The following is a 21,027-nucleotide window of genomic DNA, read 5'->3' as shown; positions in this document are numbered from 1 at the left end:
GGGTGGAGCCCCCTCTGGAACTGCACCCCGCCTTTCTTGGCCAAGCACTTCTAGAATCAGCTCCCACATACTTCCCTGGTTTTTGTCCAATGTAAAGCAGCAGATACTTGTTCATTTAGTCAAAGCTGCTTCTGAATTGGACTTTGTAACTGGCCACTTTGGACCTGCTGAGATCCGACTGTCCTTAGCAGTCTAGAGACAAGGTGAGATGGGAGTGAGTTTGAGGAGACTGGCTTCTCCTTGGAGGTAACTTCCTCCGATAAGAGTCTTCAAGCAAGGCACAGCCTTATCAGCCAAGGAAGGAGGGACTGAGTTCTCAAAGTGAGCCTTGGCGAGTTTGGGTATTCAGGGTACCTGAGGCATCCAACGTTGCCTAAATATCCCCATTTCAATTCTGAGGACTGATCAGTGCTCCAGCTTTTCCACGAGAGATCCGGTAAGGTTGTGCATTCGCCTGTTGCTGGGATTTGCTGATGGGCTAGCTAAGACTTGGGTGTTCAGGTAACTCAATCTTGCAGCTGAAAACCAGATGAGAGGTTTTTCTACAGAGTAATAGGAAGTCCCTGATTCTCAGTCCATGTTGACTTTGAGGACTTTGAGCCTATCCCTGTCTTTCTGTTGACTACCAAGCACTGTTAAACGAGCAGCCCCACCCTGCAGTCCTGGAGTTTCTCAAGCCTTTCTCATTTCTCAAGGTGGTGTTCAGCTAGTCTCTCAAAGTCTTGCCTTCAAAAGATATTTGTCTCAGGTGACCACATCTCCAGAAAAGTTGTTTTGCAGCTGTGTGCCAATATATCCAGGGTCCCATCCCCTGGTACTAACCAAATTTCTACTACCCTCAGCTAAACTCCAGCCAGATAAATCCCAGGTTTTCCCTAAGTCACTCATGAGAGGTCATGTTATGTTGCATTAAGAAAAGTACTTTTTAACAAATAAGACCAGTAGTTTAAAGTCAGACTGATCACTGGATATGTCTTAGCAACTAGGAATAGAGAAAAACTTCCTCAACTGGATAAATAACATTTACCCCAAACGTACAGATACCATCATACTTAACAGCGAAAAACTCAGAAGTTTCCTGCTAAGATCAGGAACAAGGCAAGAATGTCCCTTCTCATCACTGCTTTTCAGTGTCATAATAGCGAAGTCCTAGCACGTGCGACAGGACAAGAAAAAGAAAATGCAGATTGGGAAGGAAGAAATCAAACTGTCTTTGCAAATGACATGATCGTCTATGTAAACGTCCAGAAGAATTGACAGAAAAACCTGAAACATGATTGTATCAAGGTTGCAGGATACAATGTAAATATTGTAAAAAAAACAAATTGCTTTCTTATCTAACAAGTGTTCCTATGAACAAGTGGACTTTGAAACTAAAAATACATTACCATTGGGACTTCCCTGGCTGTCCAGTGGTTAAGACTGTGCTTCCACAGCAGGGAGCATGGTTTCGATCCCTGGTTGGGGAACTAAGATTCCCACATGCCACACGGCCAACAAAGCAAAACAAACAAAAAAGTACATTGCCATTTACACTGTGAAAATTAACAGTTTCCCAGTGCATGTAAAAGTTATGTTTACACTATACTGTAGTCAATTATTAAATGTGCAACAGCATTATGTCTAAAAAAATGTACAGCCTTAATTTAAAAATATTGCTAAAAAATGCTAGCCATCATCTGAGCCTTCAGCGAGCTGTAGTAAAATCAAAGATCACTGATCACAAACCGTAACAAATGTCACAGTGAACATTTTTTAAATACTGTGAGAACTACCAAAATGTGACACAGAGACACGAAGCAAGCAAATGCTGTTGGCGAAATGGTGCCAATAGACGTGCTTGATGCAGGGTTGCCACCAACCTTCAATTTGTAAAAAATGCAGTATCTGTGAAGTTCAATAAAGGGAAGTGCAGTAAGAGGAGGTGCGCCTGTAAAGGGAAACCTCACTAACATGGAGTTGGGAGGCCAGAATAGGGAGCTGTCATGCACATATCACTCAACATCAATACAAATGCCAACAGGAAGAGATGTACCTTGCATCTCGGGCAGGAAGTGACACCACTACTGCCAGCAGGAGGAAGGGAGAATTTCTCCTTGCCTGGCAATAGCTCAGTGTCAGACTGTCACAACTCAGCTACTGAAAGGCCACTATACGTCAAACCCCAGTTTACTCCATTGGACTTTTTATTTATAGTAGCCCTTTCCAACGTCCCCTTCTGCTCTATAAAATTTCTTCTCCTTTGCTTTACCAGACTTGCATGTGGTTCACCATAGTTACATGTCCTGAATTACAATTCTTTGCTGCTCCTGAATAAGCCCTTCTTGTTGGTAAAATAACTGGCTGTCTTATTCCTTTCGGTTAGCAGTTAGCACCCCCGAAATGAAGTAATTAGGTATAAGTCTAACAAACTATATATTTGATCTATGTATCAAAACTCTGATGAAAGTTACCAAAGAAGAACTAAATAAATAGAGATTCTGTGTTCATGGATCAGAAGACTCAGTGTTGTCAAGAGGTCAGTTCTTCCCAACTTGATCTACAGATTCAGTGCATTCCCAGCAAGTTAGTTTTTGGACATTGACAGACTGATTCTGAAGTTTATGTGGAGAGGCAAAAGACCCAGAATAGCCACTCAATATTAAAAGAGAAGGACACAGTTGGAGGACTGACACCACCCAACTTCAAGACTATAGTAAGGCTGCAGTAATCAAGACAGCATGGTATTGGTGAAAGAATAGACAAATAGATCAATATAATAGAGGGCAAAGAAATACACCCGCAAAAATATAGTCAACTAATCTTTGAAAAAGGAGCAAAAGAAATACAATGGAAGAAAGATAGTCTTTTCAACAAATGGTGTAGGAAAAACTGGACATCCACGTGCAAAAAAAAGAACCTAGATGCACAGACCTTACATCTTACACAAGAATTAACTCAAAATGGATCATAGATCTAAACGTAAAATTCAAAACTATAAAACTCCTAGGAAGTAACAGTAGACAAATGATCTTGGGTATGGTGATGACTTTTTAGGTACAACATCAAAGGCATGATACATGAAAGAAGTAATTGATAAGCTAGACTTCATTAAAAATTTCTGCTCTGTGGAAGCCATAGACTGGGAGAAAATATTTGCAAAAGATACATCTGATAAAGGACCGTTATCCAGAATACACAACAAAACAAAACAAAACCCTCTTAAAACTCAGCAATCACAAAATGAACAACCTGATTCAAAATGGGCAAAAGACATAACAGCTCACCAGAGAAGAGATTCAGATGGCAAATAAGCATATGAAAAGATGCTCAACATCGTATGTCATTAGGGAAATGCAAATTTAAAACAACAACTAGATATCACTAACACACCTATTAGAATGACCAAAATGCAGAACGCTGACAACACCAAATGCTGTGAGGCTGTGGAGCAACGGGAACTCTCACTCATCGCCGGTGGGAACGCACAGTGGTGCAGCCACTTTGGAAGACAGTGTGGCAGCTTTTTACAAAACAAAACAGACTCTTACCGTATGACCCAGCAATCATACTCCTTAGTATTCACCCAAATGAAGTGAAAATTTATATCCATACAAAATCCTACACAGGGATGTTTATAACAGCTTTATTTATGATTGCCAGAACTTAGCAACTAAGATGACCTTCAGTAGGCGAATGGATAAATAGCTGTTCATTCACACAGTGGAATATTGTTCAGCACTGAAAGGAAGCGAGCCATCAAGTTAAAAAAAAGACGGGGGAACCCTAAGTACATAATAGTAAGTGAAAGAAGCCAGTCTGAAAAGGCTACAGACTGAATGATTCCAACTATTCACGACATTCTGGAAAAGGCAAAACTATGCAGACAGTAGAAAGATCAGTGGTTGCCAGGGGTTAAGGGGAGATGGAGGGATGAACAGGCAGAGCACAGAGGATGTTTAGGGCAGTGAAACAATTCTGTATGATACTATAATGGTGGATACGTGTCATTATACATTTGTCAACGCCCATAGAAGGTACAGCACCAAGAGTGAGTCCTGATGTAAACTGTGGGCTTTGGGTGATAATGATGTGTCAGTGTAGGTTCATTGATCATATTCTATGGTTCAGGATGCCAGTAGTGGGCGAGGTTTTGTGTGTGGAGTCAAGAGGTTCTATGGGAACTCTTCGTACTTTCCACTCCGTTTTTTCTATGAACCCGAAACTGCTCTTAAAAAAGTAAAGTTTAGGGCTTCCCTGGTGGCGCAGTGGTTGAGAGTCCGCCTGCCGATGACAAGAGGATTGGAGCGCTTGCGCTTGGTCACCTTTAGTTTAAAGGAGAGCTTTGATTTAGCTGAGAGCGCACGGTTGACAATAGTAGTCAAAACGAAGAGGGGCATGGCAGACGCTCCCACTGTCGAGCACTTTGCCAGGCTTTCGCCGACGTGCCTCTCTCGTGCTGGAGCAGAGTCCGGCGAGGCTGGTGAGGCCTGTTTTCCAGGTAGACGGTGAGAGGCCGCAGTCCGCCTGGATTGAAGCATCCAACTTCAGGGGCTTCTAGGCACTGGGGCGTCTCGGTCCCCTTTGGATATGCATTGAGAGACACTGGAACTGGGAAGGGCCGTCAGGGAGAAGGGGTGGGGCAGTCATCCTCTCCTGGCCACCAGGGGACTCGTGGAAAAGCTCAGGATGATCCTCTCTGCCTGGGGCTGGAGTGCGCACTGAGCGTGTGAACAACGTCCCAACCGTTGAGTTCAGGGCATCTCCTTAGCTGATGCCAGAACCTGGAATAGGAGCTTCTGCTGGTCCTGGGCTCCATGTTGGGGGACTGGTGGCTGGATTGAAAGACCAGGTTTGCTGTTGTCAGATCTACTGGGTGACGGATGCTCTTGGGTGCCCGTGGGCATAGGTACCAGTGACCCAAACATGGGAAGGTGTGAAGGAAGTGCACAGAAGCAGTGCCTGGTGGTGGCGGATAGGGCTCTGTGCCCGTGGGCAGTGTTCCCTTGCAAAATTCAGCAAGTCCTCTTGTTCCCAGAGCACAGAGAACACCTCAGGCTGTGGTCTGTGAGAGGCAAGGTCAGCCTGTCGATGGGCAGGCATCAAAGCATGGAGGCAGGAGAGATTCAGGGTGAAACTGTAGTCTGGGAGTGGCCTGGACTGCCAGTTGGGGTGGAGAGTGCCTGGTAGCCTGGTCCACTCCAGTCTGTAATTATCTACCCAACAATGCAGACCTGGGGAGAGGCCCTGTGACCGGCTGTTGTTTGGGGCTGGTGAGAAGACGCCTTTGATTAGCTAGGCAAAGAAGAGCCAAGTAAACCTAAAGTTAGCAGAACAAAGGAACTAATGAAACTTAGAGCAGAGATAAACAGAACAGAGGAGCACTCGAGAAAGTCAATGAAACCAACAGTTCTTTCTTTTAAAGATTTACAAAATTTGACACATACGGGACAATTTTATGGAACAAGTCGCTTAAACTAGATGAGACGGAAAAATTCCTAGAAACACACAAACTACCAAAACTGACTCAAGAAGAAATAGAAAACCTGAGTAGACCTATAATAAGTGAGTAGACTGAAGCAGTGATAAGAACTTCCCAACAAAGAAAAGCCCAGAACCTGATGCCTTCATTGGTGTTTTGTCTCAAACACTTAAAGATGTAACACCAATTCTTCCCAAACTCTTAAAAACGAAACAAAACAAGCAAACAAAAAAAACAGGAGGAGGGAACACTTAAATTCACTGTGATGCCAGCATTAACTTGATTCCAAAGACATCACAAGAAAAGACGTCTACAGGCCAAAATCCATTATGAATAGAGATGCAAAAATCCTCAGTAAAATACTGGCAAACAAAATCTGTCAGCATATTGAAAGGACTGTCATCATGACCAAGTATGATTTATCCCTGGAACAAAGGGCTGTTTAGCACAGTTAAATTAACCAGTGTCCTACAACACATCAGAAAAAACACATGAGCATTTCAATTGATGTAAAGAAAACATTTAAGCATTTGAAGAAACCCAAACCTTTTTATAATACGTGATCTCAATAAAATGGAAATAGAAAACATTTCCTTCACATGATATAGACTGTTTACGAAAAACTCACGTGTATATTCTACTCAGTGGAGAAAGATTGAAGGCTTTCTCCCTAAGAACCGGAATAAGTCAGTGATGCCCACGTTTGCTTTTCATTTCAATATTGTAATGGAAATTTGGCAAAAGCAACTAGACAAGACATATATCAATAAAATAGAATTAAGAATCAAAAAATGAACCCAAGCAATTGGTTTTGAATGTGGATATCAAGATCATTCAATAAAAGAGAAACAGTCTCTTCAACAAATGGTGCTAGGAAACTGAATGCCCACACGCAGTAGAGTAAAGCTGGAGCCTTACCTCGCATCATATAAAAAATTAACTCCAGATGGATCAATGACCTCAATTTAAGACCTAAAACTCAAGCATCTTAGAAGAAAACATAGAGCTAAACTTCATACACTTGGATTCGGCAATGATATATTTAATATGATACCAATTGTTCGAGAGACAAAAGAAAAAACAGATTAAGTTGGACTTTATCAAAATGCAAAACTTTTGTGAGTGAAAGGACAATCTCAAGAGTGTATAAAGAAAACCCATATAATGGTATAAATTATTTGAACGTAATAAATCTGAGAAAGATCTTGTATCCAGAATATATATAAAGACTCCTATACTCAAGGGCATACACAGCTTAATTAAAAATAATAGACATTTCTCCAAAGAAGATACACGAATGGCCCATTAGGCACATGGAAGGATGCGCAACATCACTAGATATGAGGGAAATGCAAACACCACAATGACACCGCGTCACACCCACTGGGATGGCTAGAATTGAAAAACAGAAAATAACAAACGTTGGAGAGAATTTGCGGAAATTGGAATCCTCATACATTGCTGGGGCGGGGCTGCCATGGAGTAGGGGGAGTGGGGAGCAGGCAGGGAATGCTTCATGGGTATGGGGTTTCTTTGGGGGGTGATGAAAATGTGGAACTAGATAGTGGTGAAGGTGCACAGCACAGTAAATGAAATGTAGTTAATGCCACCGAATTGTACAGTTAAATATGTTTGAAAAGATAAACTTATTTATTTTTATGGAAGTGTAGTTCACTTACAGTGTTGTGTTAGTTTCTGCTGTAAATATACTTATTCTTTTCCATTATGGTTTATCCCAGGATACTGAATACAGCTCCCTGTGCTATAAATAGGACCTTGTTGTTAATCCACTCTACATATAATAGCTCACATCTACTCATCCCAAACTCCCAATCCAGTCCTTCCCCTGCCCCTCCCCCTTGGCAACCACGAGTCTTTCCTCTGTGTCTGTGAGTCTGTTTCTGTTTTGTAGATAAGTTAATTTGTGCCATATTTTAGATTCCATGTAGAAATGATACCATATGGTGTTTTTCTCTTTCCGACTTACTTCACTTAGTAAGACAATCTCTAGGTCCATCCATGTTGCTGCACATGGCATTATTTCATTCTCTTTTATGGCTGAGTAGTATTCCATTGTATATATGTACCACATCTTCTTTAGCCATTCATCTGTCAATGGACATTTAGGTTGTTTCCACGTCTTGCTATTGTGAACAGTGCTGCCATGAACGTAGGGGTGCATGTAATATGAACTTTTATATGAAAGTTAACACATAAAGTACAGGTAGCCATAAGTATATGAAAAGAAAAAGAAAGACAGAAAAGCAGAAAAAGGATGCCCTCACGGGTGAGGACAGGAAGACTCTGGTTCTGGAGGTGGTACTGGCTGTATTTTATGAGCTGTTACTGGAGGTGGTTACAGAGCTTACTGTCACTGTGGGTCGGTGACTGCAACAGGCTGAAGCTCTAGAGCTGGTGCTAGCGTTGACTCTTGCTGTGTGGACTGCACCAGCCGTAGCTCTGCAATGGCTTCCAGGGCTGGCTCTAGGGCAGGAGGTGGTGCGAGGGCTAGATCTGGAGCTGGTTTTAGTTCTGAGACTTACTCGCTCTACCTCTGGAATTGCTGTTGGAGGAGGTTCCGGCTCTAGAGCTGGCAATGGAGCTGACGCCAGAGCTGATGATGGAGCAGTCCCTCTCTGGATGCTGGTAATGCTGGTGCCTGAGCTACTCCTAGCTTTGGTGTTGGAACTAGAGCTGCTGTGATAGCTGCTGTTGGCTCTGGGGCTTGCACAGCTCTAGCATGGAACTAGTGCTAGCGCTGGCTCTGGAGCGGACTCGGATTTGAGCTGGTTCTATTTCTAGGTCTGGTGCTAGAACTATCGCCGTAGTTTTCACAGGAGTTCGTAATAAAACTGCCTCTATCTCTGTAGTCTGTGTTCAGACTGGTACAGAGGTCTTTCTACCTCTAGTTTCGGTGCTAGAGTTGATGCTGGAGCTGCCTCTACCCCTGGTGGTGGTGCCAGAGCTGCCTGTAGCTCCGGAGCTGCTTCAAGAGCTGGTGCCAGCCTGGGCTTTAACACTGGAGCTCATGCTAGAGCCAGTGGTTCGTCCTCTGAACCTGGCATTGCCTCTGACTCTTGCAGTTGTTGTTGGAGCTGGTCCTGGTTCTAGATGAGGTCTGCCTCAGTCTGCTCCTGTGTACTATGTGGGGCTATGGCATCCCTTCTGTCAGGGGTGGGCATGCTGCCAGGAAGGCCCAGTTGGGCTCATTGTCAAAGCAGCCATTCGGAAGACGCCCGCAGGCTGGGCGTCGCCAAGCTCGCAAGGATGCTCTAGTACGTGTTGCCACTGTCCATGTGCAGGCTGATGTGGGTGATGCAGTGTTGCCACGTGCTGGATGGAGAGCTGCAGTGAGGACCTGTGGTTGCAGACCCCTGAGACAGAGAGTGTGTGGGTGTGTGGTTGAGGCTCCAAAGCGGGAGGTGATGCCGGGGACCAAGCCGATACCAGGTCTTTTCTGTAACTGTGGTGGGCAGCATGGTCAGCCGATCCCCTGGACCCTGCAGGGCACCCCAGGCTGGCGAGCAGCTCAGGAGCTTCTAGAAGCTCTGTTCAGGAGCTGGGGCTTCCTGGCCCCTTTTGTGAGTGTGGAGTGGGGAACTCTGGTACCAGGAATGGAGGGGCTGGGAAGGGCTGTCAGGGAGAAGGGGTGGGGCAGTGATCTTCTTTTCCTGGACATCAGGGGACTCTGTGTCAAAGCTCATATTATCTCCTCCGCTTTGAATTTGGAGGAAGTAGCCGAGTGTGCAGTGAGCACATGGGCAAAGGCCCTGCTGCAGAGGTCTCTGAGCGGGAGCTGTCCCTGGTCCTGAACCCTGGGCTGGGGACCCGGTGACTGGGTGGCGGGGCCGGCTTTGCAGTGGCTAGATCCACAGGGTGAGTGGGTGCTCTGTGGGACTCGTGGTCACAAGTGGCAGCGACCCGTACTAGGAACTTGTGAGGAAAGTGCACAGAGGGCAGTGCCTGGGGGGTGCACGGGGATCAGTGCCCATGGGTAGTGCTCCTTGGCAAAGTCAGCTCGTCCTTTGGATCCCGGAGATAGGAGGCACCTGAGGCCACATGTGGTCTACTGGAGGTCATGTCAGCCTGCTGGCAGCAGGAGAAGTTCAGGGTGAAACTCGGCCTGGGGGGTGACCGGGGCTGGCAGGTCAGTGGGAAGGTATCCACCTGACCTTTGTCACTCCAGTCTGTAAGTGGTTAGTTATCTAGCCAGACAGTTGCTGGGGAGGGCAGCCATGTGACTGGCCAGTGCTAAGGACCAATTAGAAGATGCCTTTTGCAATCTCGAGTCCCTTCTGCTTCAGGTGGAGGAGGGTCGAGTTAGCTCCAAGCCTGACCTTCACCCCTTTGCTGGAGGTCGTCTTTGTCAGGACACAGTCAGAGTCAGTGGTAGAGCTCATAGCATAGAACGTGCTGGCATTTCCAAGGGTCTTCACCTCTGTGGGGGAGGGTTATGGGAGGGGCAGTTGAACTCATGAGGGGGCTGCAGGACAGGGAGAGGGAAAGGCATAGAGACAGGAAGCAGATTAGTGGTTGTCAGGGGTTGAGAGAGTGGGGTTTGGGCCATGACTGCTTAATGGGTACAGCGTTCCCATTGGGGTGATGAAAATGTCTGGAACTAGAGGGTGACGGTGCACGGAACAGAGAATGTAGTTAATGCTGCTGACTTGTGCAATTTAACATAATTACAAGGCTAATTTTAATTGACTCTGAATTTTAACACATGAAATATAAAAAAAAACCCAAAGATCACATAAAAGAGAAAAGTAAGAAAAACTTGCCTTTGTGGGCGAGGTGAGTGAGCTCTGCTGCGGGAGCTGGTGTTGCTGGTGCTGAAGTGATGCAGAGGTGGCGCTGGCACTGGAGCTGGTGCTTCAACTGAGGCTAGAGATGCTGCCGGCTCTGGCTGTGGACCTGGCCCAGGAGCTGTGCCCCAGGTGGGGTTGGAGCAGGCTCTGCCTCGGGTCGTGGTGCTGCAGCTGCTTCGAGAATTGGCTCTAGTTCTGAGCTGACTCTACTCTCTGGCACCGTTTCCAGATTTGGTGCAAGAACCAGAAAGTGTAAAGGCTTCCACTACGGGGCTAGTCCAAGTGTTTGGGTGGAAAGGGCTTTAGTTCTGTAGCTGGTGGCAGAGCTGACATTAGTCCACAGCTGGTGCACACTGTGGTGCTTTCAGTCGCTCTAGCTTTGTAGGTCGAGGCAACACTAGCTTTGCTGCATGTATCAGACCTAGCTTTAGTTACGCAGGTGGCAAACAGTCCTGTGATGGCACTAGCTCTCCTCCTGGACCTGGACCACAAGCTGGCCGTAGCTCCGAGTTGCTGCTCTAACTGACTGTGCAGTAGGTGCCGGCTCCAGGGCTGCTGCTGAACGTGGCGCTACAGCCAATGACACAAATGACTCTGGCTCTAGAGCTGCTTTTAGTTCTGTAGCTGTTTCTGCAGCTGGATCTAGATCTCAGATTGTAATAGGCCTGGTGCTGGAGCCAGATCAGCTGTAGATTTTGAGATGGCACTGAAGCAACAGGAAGAGAAAAGATGGCCAACCTGACTGCCTTTCCATGTGACCTCCCAAAGAAAGAAATATCTCACAGCCTTTCACAGTAGCGCTAGAGCTGCTTCTAGAATTGGCTCTAGTACTGGGGATGGTCTAACTCTGGCAATGCTGCCAGAATTGGTGGGAGACGTGGTGATGGAGATGGCCTTAGCTCTGGAGTTAAAACCAGAGCTCACTCTTATTCTGGAGCTGGTCCAAGTGTTTGAGCTGGATGTTGCTCTAGTCTGTAGCTGGCACAAGCTCAATAGTTGGCACCAGAGCGGGCACCAGTGTACAGAGGGTGCAAGTTCTAGTGCTTAAGTGGGTCTAGCCCTGCAGCTGATACCAGAGCTAGCTCTAGCTCCACAGCTGGTGCAAGAGCTTGTGCTAGAGATGCCCTAGCTTTGTAGCCCCCCTTTCAGTGGCTGTGGGTGAGATGCTGTCCCACCCGTTATGCTGTGAGCTCCGAGGGCAGGATGGTGTCTAGGATATAAAATACTGTGATATTCCAGGTGCCTGCACACAGCAGGGAGCAGTGCACAGGTGCCGGATGCATGCAAGAGTAAATGAACACAAGACATCTTTATCCCTCAGTGTTCTCATCTATGTCGCAGTGCTGTTGGAAGGATTACATTGAATCATTAAAGTTTTAAGTGCCTACTATACACCAGGCACTCTTCTGGAGGCCTGATAATACAGAACTGAACAAGCATGGAACTGACTGGAGCAGGGGTTAGATGAGGAATTCGGGCCAAGTGTGTCAGCTCAGTTGGGAGCAGCAGGTTCTGTAGGCGTCCCTGTCCAGCAGCTCAGGACCAACCTGGGTAGGGACTGTGGCGGAGGGGATGTGGGATCCTTGGTCTGAGCATCCCTGCTGCTCACGTACTGCTGCCTTCACTGTCCCCAGTTTTTCCATCCATAAATGGGCTTGTGAATATCTTTGTCCCTAGGTTCCTCCATGAAGTTGATCCTAACCCTCTGAAATGCACAAGGAAGAACTCCCCAATATCTGTCTTCTTGCTGGAATCCCGTAGGGCTGGGGGTTGAGTTTTCCAGGGGCACTAGACAATGTTATTATAGGGGACTGGTTAGAGGTCCCCCTTTGGTCAGTGGCTGAGCTGGGCCAGAAGCTTTCAGCTCTGAGCCCCAGTGGACATAAAGATCAGGGCATTGATGACACTCAGGTCAAGGTGTCCTCCTCAAGGTACTTGAAAAAGGCAGCTCAGAGTCTGAGGGACTCTCCAGTGAGGGTCAGTGCCGCCTGCACTCCGAACCAGGGGGACGTCCCTCCAAATGGCTCCTTAAAGATCTCCCTCGCCTCACTCTTCTTCCTGTTTTCTTCCCCAGCTACGTCGTATTTCATCGTGTGCATGTTCGTTACTTATCCCTGTCCTCCTGGAGGGAACTGGGACGTTTCCAGTCTTTTGCTCCTGTGAGGAAGGTGCGGTGAACAACGTGTACACACGGCGAGTGCAGAGGTGCTTCTGTGGGATGAATTCCCTGCGCTGGAATTGCTGGGTCAGAGGGCAAATGCATTTGTCGTTCTGACACACATGCCCAAACCGCCTCCATGGGAAGACGACTTACATGCCCACCAGCAATGAGCCAATTTCCTATTCTACCAGCTTCAGAATGTATTTTCAAACATTTAGATTGGACAGTTTTGCCATATTATGGCTAAGATTGAGGATATTTTCACGTGTTTAACACTGTGTCCGACAATGTTTCTTGCCCACTTTTCAACGTTCGTTGCTCTTTTTTTTATCGACTTCATGAAACTCTTTAGATGTGGGGGTTGTTAGCCCCTTTGCCTGACATGTGGGTGACATGTGGGTCATCATGACTTTTTTTTAAAGTTATGACATCTCCCCACAAACTGTGTATTGTTAAGATGTCAGTTCTCCCCAGTTTGATCACTAGAAATACAATTTCTATGAAATAGCTCAGCAGTTATCTCTTTGTGGAAACTGATGGGGTGATTTCACAATTTATACGGAATACAAAGGACCAAGAGTACTCAGAATAATCATGAAGAAGAACACAGTTACACCACCAGACAGCCAGACTTGAGTTCGGGTACAGTAATGAAGGCAGTGAGGCAGTGGTGTGAGGACAGACGCACAGAACAACAGAAGAGTGCGGAGTCCATCTCCAACTCAGGCATCCAAACATTTATGAATCTTACAAGCATGTTGATGGAAACTAGATATAAAAGAGTACATTGTGAGGATGGCTGAAAATACAAAAAATAATCAGTACACTGCAGCTCGTTCACAGATGGACACAATCCAACTGATGTGGAAAAGGGGTTTGACAAGATTCAATACCTTTTTTTTTTTTTTTTTTTTTTTTGCGGTACGCGGGCCTCTCACTGTTGTGGCCTCTCCCGTTGCGGAGCACAGGCTCCGGACGCGCAGGCTCAGCGGCCATGGCTCAGGGGCCCAGCCGCTCCGCGGCATGTGGGATCTTCCCGGACCGGGGCACGAACCCGCGTCCCCTGCATCGGCAGGCGGACTCTCAACCACTGCGCCACCAGGGAAGCCCTCAATACCTTTTAACGATAAAAATACTCAACAAACTAGGAATAGAAGGAAACTACCTCAACGTAATAAAGGCCACTTCTGAAAAAGCCACATTTAATATAATAGTGAATGGTGAGAGATTGGAATATTTTCCTCTAAAATCAAGAACAAGGCAATGATGCCTGCTTTTGCCATTTCTATTGAACAAAGTATTGGAAGGTCCCAGCAAGGGCAGTTAAGCAAGAAAAAGAAAAGGCATCCAAATTGGAAAGGAAGAAGTTAATCATATCTGTGCACAGATAACCTGCTCTTATATGTGGGAACTCTTAAAGATTCCACCAAAAAAAACCCTGTAGAACTAATAAAGTAATTCAGCAAAGTTGTAGGACACAAATTCAACCCACAACAATTAGCGGCATTTCTATATACTAAAAACAATCCAAAAAAGAAATTAAGAAAACAATTCCATTTACAATAGCATCAAAAAGAATAAAATACTTAGGAATAAACACAACCGAGGAGATGAAAGCCTTGTACAATGAGAATTACATAACATTGTGGAAAGAAATTAAAGATCCGTAATTGGAAAGACACCTGTGCACAGACTGGAAGACAGTATTGTTCATACTACCAAAATGATCTATAGATTCAATACAACCCGTAACAATCCCCATGACTTTTTTTTCAGAAATGGAAATATTTATCTAAAATTCATATGCAAGCTCAAGGGAATCTGAGTAGCCAAAACAAACGTTAAAAGAACAACACAGGAGAATACACACTTCCTGACTTCAAGACACATTACAGATCTTCATTCATTAAGACCATGTGGTACTGGCAGAAAGGCAAATAGGCCAAAAGGTAGCACAGATGTCCCGTAGATGAAGCCTTGTGTATACGTTCAAGTGACCTTCGATAAGGGAGCCAAGGCACACAATGGGGAAAGGACAGTCCCTTCAACAAATGATGCTGGGAAAACTGGATGTCTACACGCAGAAAATGAAGTTGATCTTTATAGTATACCATACAAAAATTAACTCAAAACGGATTAAAGTCCTAAGTGAAAGTCCAAAAGTTGTGAAACTCCCAAAAGAAAACAGAAGGGAAATGCTTCATGACATTAGATTGATAATGATTTCCTGGATACGACAGCAAAGTCACAGAAAACAACATCAACAACGAAATAGTCGAAGAGGATCACGTCAAAGTCAAAACCATTGTGCATCAAAGGGCACAACGGGTGAAACGGCAACCCACAGAGTGGGAGAAAATATTTGCAAATCATGTATCTAATAATGGGTTAATATCCAGGAGAAATAAATACTCCTACGGTGCAATAACAAAAACAACCTTATTAAAAATGGGCAAAGGACTTGAATAGACATTTCTCCAAAGATGATATACAGATGGCCAGCAAGCGTTTGGAGATATGCTCAATATCACTAATCATTAGAGAGATATAAACCCAAGACGCACACAGACATAATCTCACCCTCATTAGGACGCTAATTAATTTAAAAAGAAAGAAAAATGCTGGCAAAGATATGGAGAAATTGGAACACCTGTGCACCGTGGCTATGATTGTAAAATGGTGTAACCACTACGGAAAACAGTGCGGAGGTATCTCAAAAAATTAAAAATGCAACTACCGTATAATCCAGCAATCCCACCTCTGTGTATATATTCAGAAGAATTGAAAGCAGGGTCTGGAAGAGTAATTTGCACACCCAAGTTCACAGCAGCACTATTCACAACAGCCAAGTGGTAGAAGCCTCCCAGATGTCTACCAACACGTGAATGAATAAAGAAAATGTGGTATATCTACATCATGGAATGTTATTCAACCTTAACAAGGAAGGAAATCCTGACAGGTGCATACATCATAGACGAACCTTGAGGACATTATGCTAAATGAAATAACCCAGTGCCCCAAAGACAAACACTGTTTGAAGCCACTTCTAGGAGGTACATAAAGGAGCCTTATTCATGGAAATGGAAGCTAGAACGGTGGTTACCGGGAGCTCGGGGCAGGGGAGAAGGGGGAGTGTTGTTTAGGGCACAGTGTTTCAGGTTTGCAAGATTACATGCTCTGGAGACTGGTTTCACAGCAGTGTAAACACACTTAGGACTATTGATCTCTACAATTAAAATGTAAAGTAAACGTTATGAGTTTTTACCACAATGAAAGAGTACATTGTTTGATTCCATTTAAATAAAGTCCAACACAGAGTCACTCATGTGGACATTTTATGTTGAAGGTGTTTCAGAGCAGTGGGAGAGGGTACTTTTAAGTATAGATAATAAATGGCCCAGGGTCTGCCTGTTATCCATATTGGAAAAATTCGTCTTCACTCTTACCTCACAGCATAAACAAAAACCAGTACGAGGTGGATTTTAGATATAAGTGTGAAAATTTCAAGTAGTAATCTTACTAATATATAACTTAAGTTTATTAGTAATAATCTTACTAATATATGACTTAGGATATTTTCAAGATCTTGGGACAGGCAAAGATTTCTTAAACATCATATACTCACTATTTAAAAAAATCATGATAGGGCTTCCCTGGTGGCGCAGTGGTTGAGAGTCCGCCTGCCGATGCAGGGGACGCGGGTTCATGCCCCGGTCTGGGAGGATCCCACGTGCCGCGGAGGGCTGGGCCCGTGAGCCGTGGCCGCTGAGCCTGTGCGTCCGGAGCCTGTGCTCCGCAACGGGAGAGGCCACAACAGTGAGAGGTCCGCATACCACACACACAAAAAAAAAAAAGAACAGGTAAAGAAAGAGAGAGAGAAACCAGATTAGGGGGTGTCAGGGTCTGAGGAGGGAGGAACGGGGAGTGAGTGCTTTTGGTACAGGGTTTCCTTTTGGATGAAATATTCTGCACCTCGAGAGTGAAGGTTGCACAGAATTGTGAATGTACTTAGTGCTCATAGATCGTTAAATTTTAAATGGTGGAAGCTTAGATTTTATTCTTTTAAATTTAAAACCTAAAACTGACACTATATATTGATAAAATGTAAAATGAAAAAACAGATTAGGAAAAAAAACCCAGACAATAACAGGGGAGGAGAAGGAAAGTTCTGGTGCGGGAGTGGGTTGGGAACCGGCACTGAGGGTAGCGCCAGAGCTGCAGGGGTGGCCGGTCCTAGGCTGGCTCTGGGTTACACAGAGGAGCAGGTACAGGTGCAGCTGATGGCTCTCTCCGTAGGCCTGGTAGGTCTCCGCCATCTTCAGGTCTCCTACAGGCGCCAGTGCAGGTGACGTTTCCCCCTGCAGGGGTGGTGGGTCATCAGCCAGCTCTGGGTCTCCTGCAGGACCTGGTGTGGGCAGCCACCCAGGCCACTGCCGGGCCCTCACTCCCAGCCTGTCTGTGCTGGCCCTTCATGGTGGTGTGGCGACTTGCCCTCGATCAGAAAAATGGAGTGTGTGTCCCTGACGACAACAGATCCCAGCTGATCTCCTGCGCGGATTCTCCTGCGAGGACAGCTGATGCTTTTTCTGCCCACTGGAACTTCTCCTCCCAGAGCAGACAGTTTCTGCACTTCTACCCGGGATGAAGTGAGACCCACCTCCAGGACTGGGGATAAACCTCGGGCAGAAGGGCGCCGCCCCAGCTCCGCACATCCCACCCCGTCACCTTGACCTGGGGGGTCAACACGACTGGCCCCTCATCGGGGCAGGCCAACTTGACACGAACCCTCCCTTCCATGCACACGGGGAGGGGACACAGAGCTCCCCAGGTAGGACCCCAGAGGCGGCCTGGTTGGGACCGGGCTGCCCTGGGCCTACCTGTGTCACCTAAGGGTGCCTCCAGGCAAATGGCCAGACGCGTCTGTGACCACGGCCTCAGGACATCAGGACGCAGCAGGAGGACACGTTGCTCATTCCAGGGCTCTGGCCGAGCGAGCTGGCCAGGGGCTTCTCTAGAACGTGGTGCCTGTGACCGGGTTCCTAGTTCTGTGGGGCTCTGTCGTCGGGGGAGTGAGGTCACTTCCTGGGGTCCCCATACTCGGGCTTCCTGCTCAGACATGAGCTCCCCAAGGGCCCTTCTGGGCTGCTGACTGCTCACCCCCACCCCATGCTGTGTCCCTGCACGGTGACACCAACAGGGAGGCCCGGGTGCCGCCAGGACCCCAGCTCTGGGGACACAGCTGGGCTCAGACCCGGCTCCCCCTTGTCACCCGTGATGTGACCCTGGACAGGCTGTGTGCCTCTCAGGGCCTCACCAGTCTCCCCACCTGCACAGTGGGGTCATTCTAACATCTACTTCCTAGAAGCGTCATCAGGCGTAGACACCTATGAACACCTACAGTGCCTGTAAAGCTCGTGGGCTGGGATCACACAGGGCTCATCACAGGCTTGGCAGTGGGAGGCCCACAGGAAGGGCTGGGGTAGCACAGAACGCAACTCACACAGGCCTGCGTCTGCCCGGGGGTCTAGGGACGTCACTTCCCCTCCTTTCTCTTTCTCAGTACCCCCCGGGAGGGGTGAAAGAAATGACACTCTGACAGCATCCCCCTCTAGCAACAACCTTCCAGGTCCTCCTGTCATGTTTAAACTCAGGTCCAGGCGTCTCACCTCGGCCTGTGGGTGGGCCGCCCCACGACGGCTCCCAGCGTCCCTGCCTCTGCCACACATGCCTGTGTCATCCCTCCCCTGAGGGTGGATGGGCTTTGGAACTGGGTTCAAACTAACAGAATTGGGCAAAAGGGATGGGCGGTTGTTTCCAAGACTGGTTTATGGAAAGTCTGTGACTTTCTGCCTGGTTCCCTCCCTCCTGTGTTCATTCCCTCTCCCTGTCTCTGTCTCTCTGTCTCTGGTCCAACGTTCTAGAGAAGCAAGATCAGGTATTAACGAGCTGCCCTAAGAGGCTCCAGTGCAAAGAACCGACACTGGGTCCCGGCCCACAGACAGGAAAGACCCGAGCCCCCGTCCAAACTGAATCCCGCCAATAACCCGAGAATGATCTCAGAGACGGACCCCTCCCTGACTGAGCCTCAGCTGAGACCACAGCCCAGCCTCCTGGGGGACCTCGGGGCAGAGGCTCCCAGCTGAGCTGAGCCTGCCTCCTGGTCACAGACACCGAGGGGGTCAGTGTTTCTCCTTGTAAGCGCTACGTTGGGGGATGCTGTCGCATGGCACAGACACCGGGACGTCCTTCCGGCCCCGGGTCTGGCCCTGCCTCCCGCATCCCCCCACCTCCTCTCCTCCCAGCTCTCTCCAGCCACACTGGCTCCTGTCTCGCCTGCTCTCCGGCCAGAGTCTCTTCTGCCTCCGAGTCTCTGCACCTTTGAGCTCCGCCCCCCCCAGCTCACTGTCACGGAGTGTGCAGGGCTGGCTGCTCTTGTCTCTCTGGTCCCGGCATCAATGTCACCAGGGAGACTTTTAGACCCCCAGGGGCTCCTGGCCCTCCTTCCAGGTCCCTGACTCATTCCCTAGAGCACTTGCTCTTCTCTCCCACGTGGATTTGCTTTCCTGCTCTTGTCCATCTGCCCCTCCAGGCTGTGAGCTCCTGCAGGGCAGGGACCATCTGTCATGTCAGCACCGCCCCCAGGGCTAACAGGGCCCCTGCTCAGGGTGAGTGCAGGGGGGACGGTAGCTGAATGATCTATAGAGGGTCTCAGAGCCCGCTCCCGCCTCTGAGCAGCTCCCACTGTGGGCCTGAAGGCTAACAATAAAAGGTGCCTGTTGAGTCCGCGGCAGGGGGACGCCCAGGTTGACCCCGGGTGTCCCTTCCCTGCTCCAGTTGCTCCATCCAGTAGAGTGTGCGCAGCCTTCCCCCTGGTGGTCATCTCAGGAACTGCAGCCCCCAGGCAGGAGACCAGAAAACTAACCACAGAACGTGTTGGGGGTCCTCAAGGCAGTGGTTCCACCAGGGCCGAGGGGGCAAACGAGCGGGACCTGCCGGCTCCTGGGGGATGAGAGGGATCTCAGAGCCTCTCTTGCTCCCCTCCTTCCCTCCACTGTCCTCATGTCCAGTTCACTCCGGAGGCCTCCTCATCCCAACCAGGGCAGTGACTCCACCCACTTCCAAATGCGGACCCCCAGGCGCCAATAAGGAAGGTCTTGTCCCTGGTCCCCGACGAGTGGTCCAGTCTCTGCCACCTTCTGCACCCCAGGTCCCCAGTCCCCCAAGTCTGTCCCCTGCTCAGAAGGGCCTCGGGGGGTAGAAAGCATTTTCCAAGGACTTGGAGCACAATGGGTCAGGGATGGAGAACCAAGGCCAGCAGACTCCTCTGCAAGCTTATGGAACCCTAGGGATCATCCCGTCTGTGCACCCACTTTACAGAGAAGTAGGCTGAGGCCTCCTCTCCTGCAGCCCCTCCACAGTAGGGAGGGGGTCTCATCGTACTTCGCGGTGCCCATAGTAGTGGACACAGGGCCCCAGACCCTGTCTTCTCCAGGCAGCTCCAGGGGTGGCGAGGCCAGGCAGCCCCCTGGGCACCCTGGGGACCCCCTCCCTGACGTCTCTCCCCTCCCCATGCTATAGGCCCGGGCATGTTGCTAGGATACTGGATACCCCTGCCCCGTGGCAGAGCTGCCCCCAACCTCCTTCTTCTCACCCCCTCTCCTCCCCTGTATGTCCTCCCCTTCTGATACCAGGCAGGGCAGTCAGAGTGTGTGTGTGTGTGTGTGTGTGTGTGTGTGTGTGTGCGCGCGCGCGCGCCCTTGTGGGGAGGCCCAGAGGAATGGGCCCCACGTGGGAGGGGTGGGCAGGTGTCCTCCAGGATCTGAGGGGCTCTCATCCCAGTGCAAACCCCATGGGAGATTGAGGCTAGCCGGGGAGGCGGGAACCCTCCCTGCTCCTGTGGACTCTGCCCACCTCCTGGGCCCCGGAACAGTCCTGCCTCTCCCGGCCTCAGTTTCCCACTGTCCCATAAGTGTAACAGAGCGCTGCAGTGCGCAGCCCTTAGCACTCCGCCATCGCTGTGCAGTTACCCACCCCGTTACCAGGCAACGGTTACCGGGAGACCACGAACGCCAGTTAAAGTGGGGTTAAAGGTCCTGCTCAGCCATTGGTTAGCGCCGCAGTGGCCCCGCCCCCAAGCGAGCACCTGTCAAGGAGCGACCCTTAGCGGGGCACTGAGCCAATGATCGGGGGAGCGGTGGTCGTCAGGTGGAGAGTGAGGTAAGAAACAGATCCCGGCCTCCTCCCCGGGGCCCTCCAGCTCACGCCGCCCTGGGCTGGCAGGTGAGCTGGGGGGCCCAGCGAACAGGCTGGGGGTGCGTCCTGCAGGGCTCCAGAGCCCTCGCCAGGGTCGCCCACTGGGGGGTCCCAGGCCCTGAGGCGGCAGTGACCCTCTCCCCCATCCCTGCCTCTGCGACCTAATGGCAGAGGCAGTTTGCATGGGACACGGTCTGGGGGACCCGGCCCCCACCGTTTAGGCGGCCTGAGGAGTCTGAGGGCCAGTTGGGTCCTGGGTGCCTGGCTCCCTCAGCGGTGACAGCTGGGCGGGGTCTGGGGACCCGGCCCTGAGGGAGCCGCCAACTGAGATCTGCCTCTTCAGC

The sequence above is a fragment of the Pseudorca crassidens genome, chromosome 7 (genome assembly GCF_039906515.1).
Source record: "Pseudorca crassidens isolate mPseCra1 chromosome 7, mPseCra1.hap1, whole genome shotgun sequence".
Classification (NCBI taxonomy): domain Eukaryota; kingdom Metazoa; phylum Chordata; class Mammalia; order Artiodactyla; family Delphinidae; genus Pseudorca; species Pseudorca crassidens.
The sequence above is the reverse complement of the archived record's forward strand: the minus strand, read 5'-3'. Positions refer to the sequence as shown.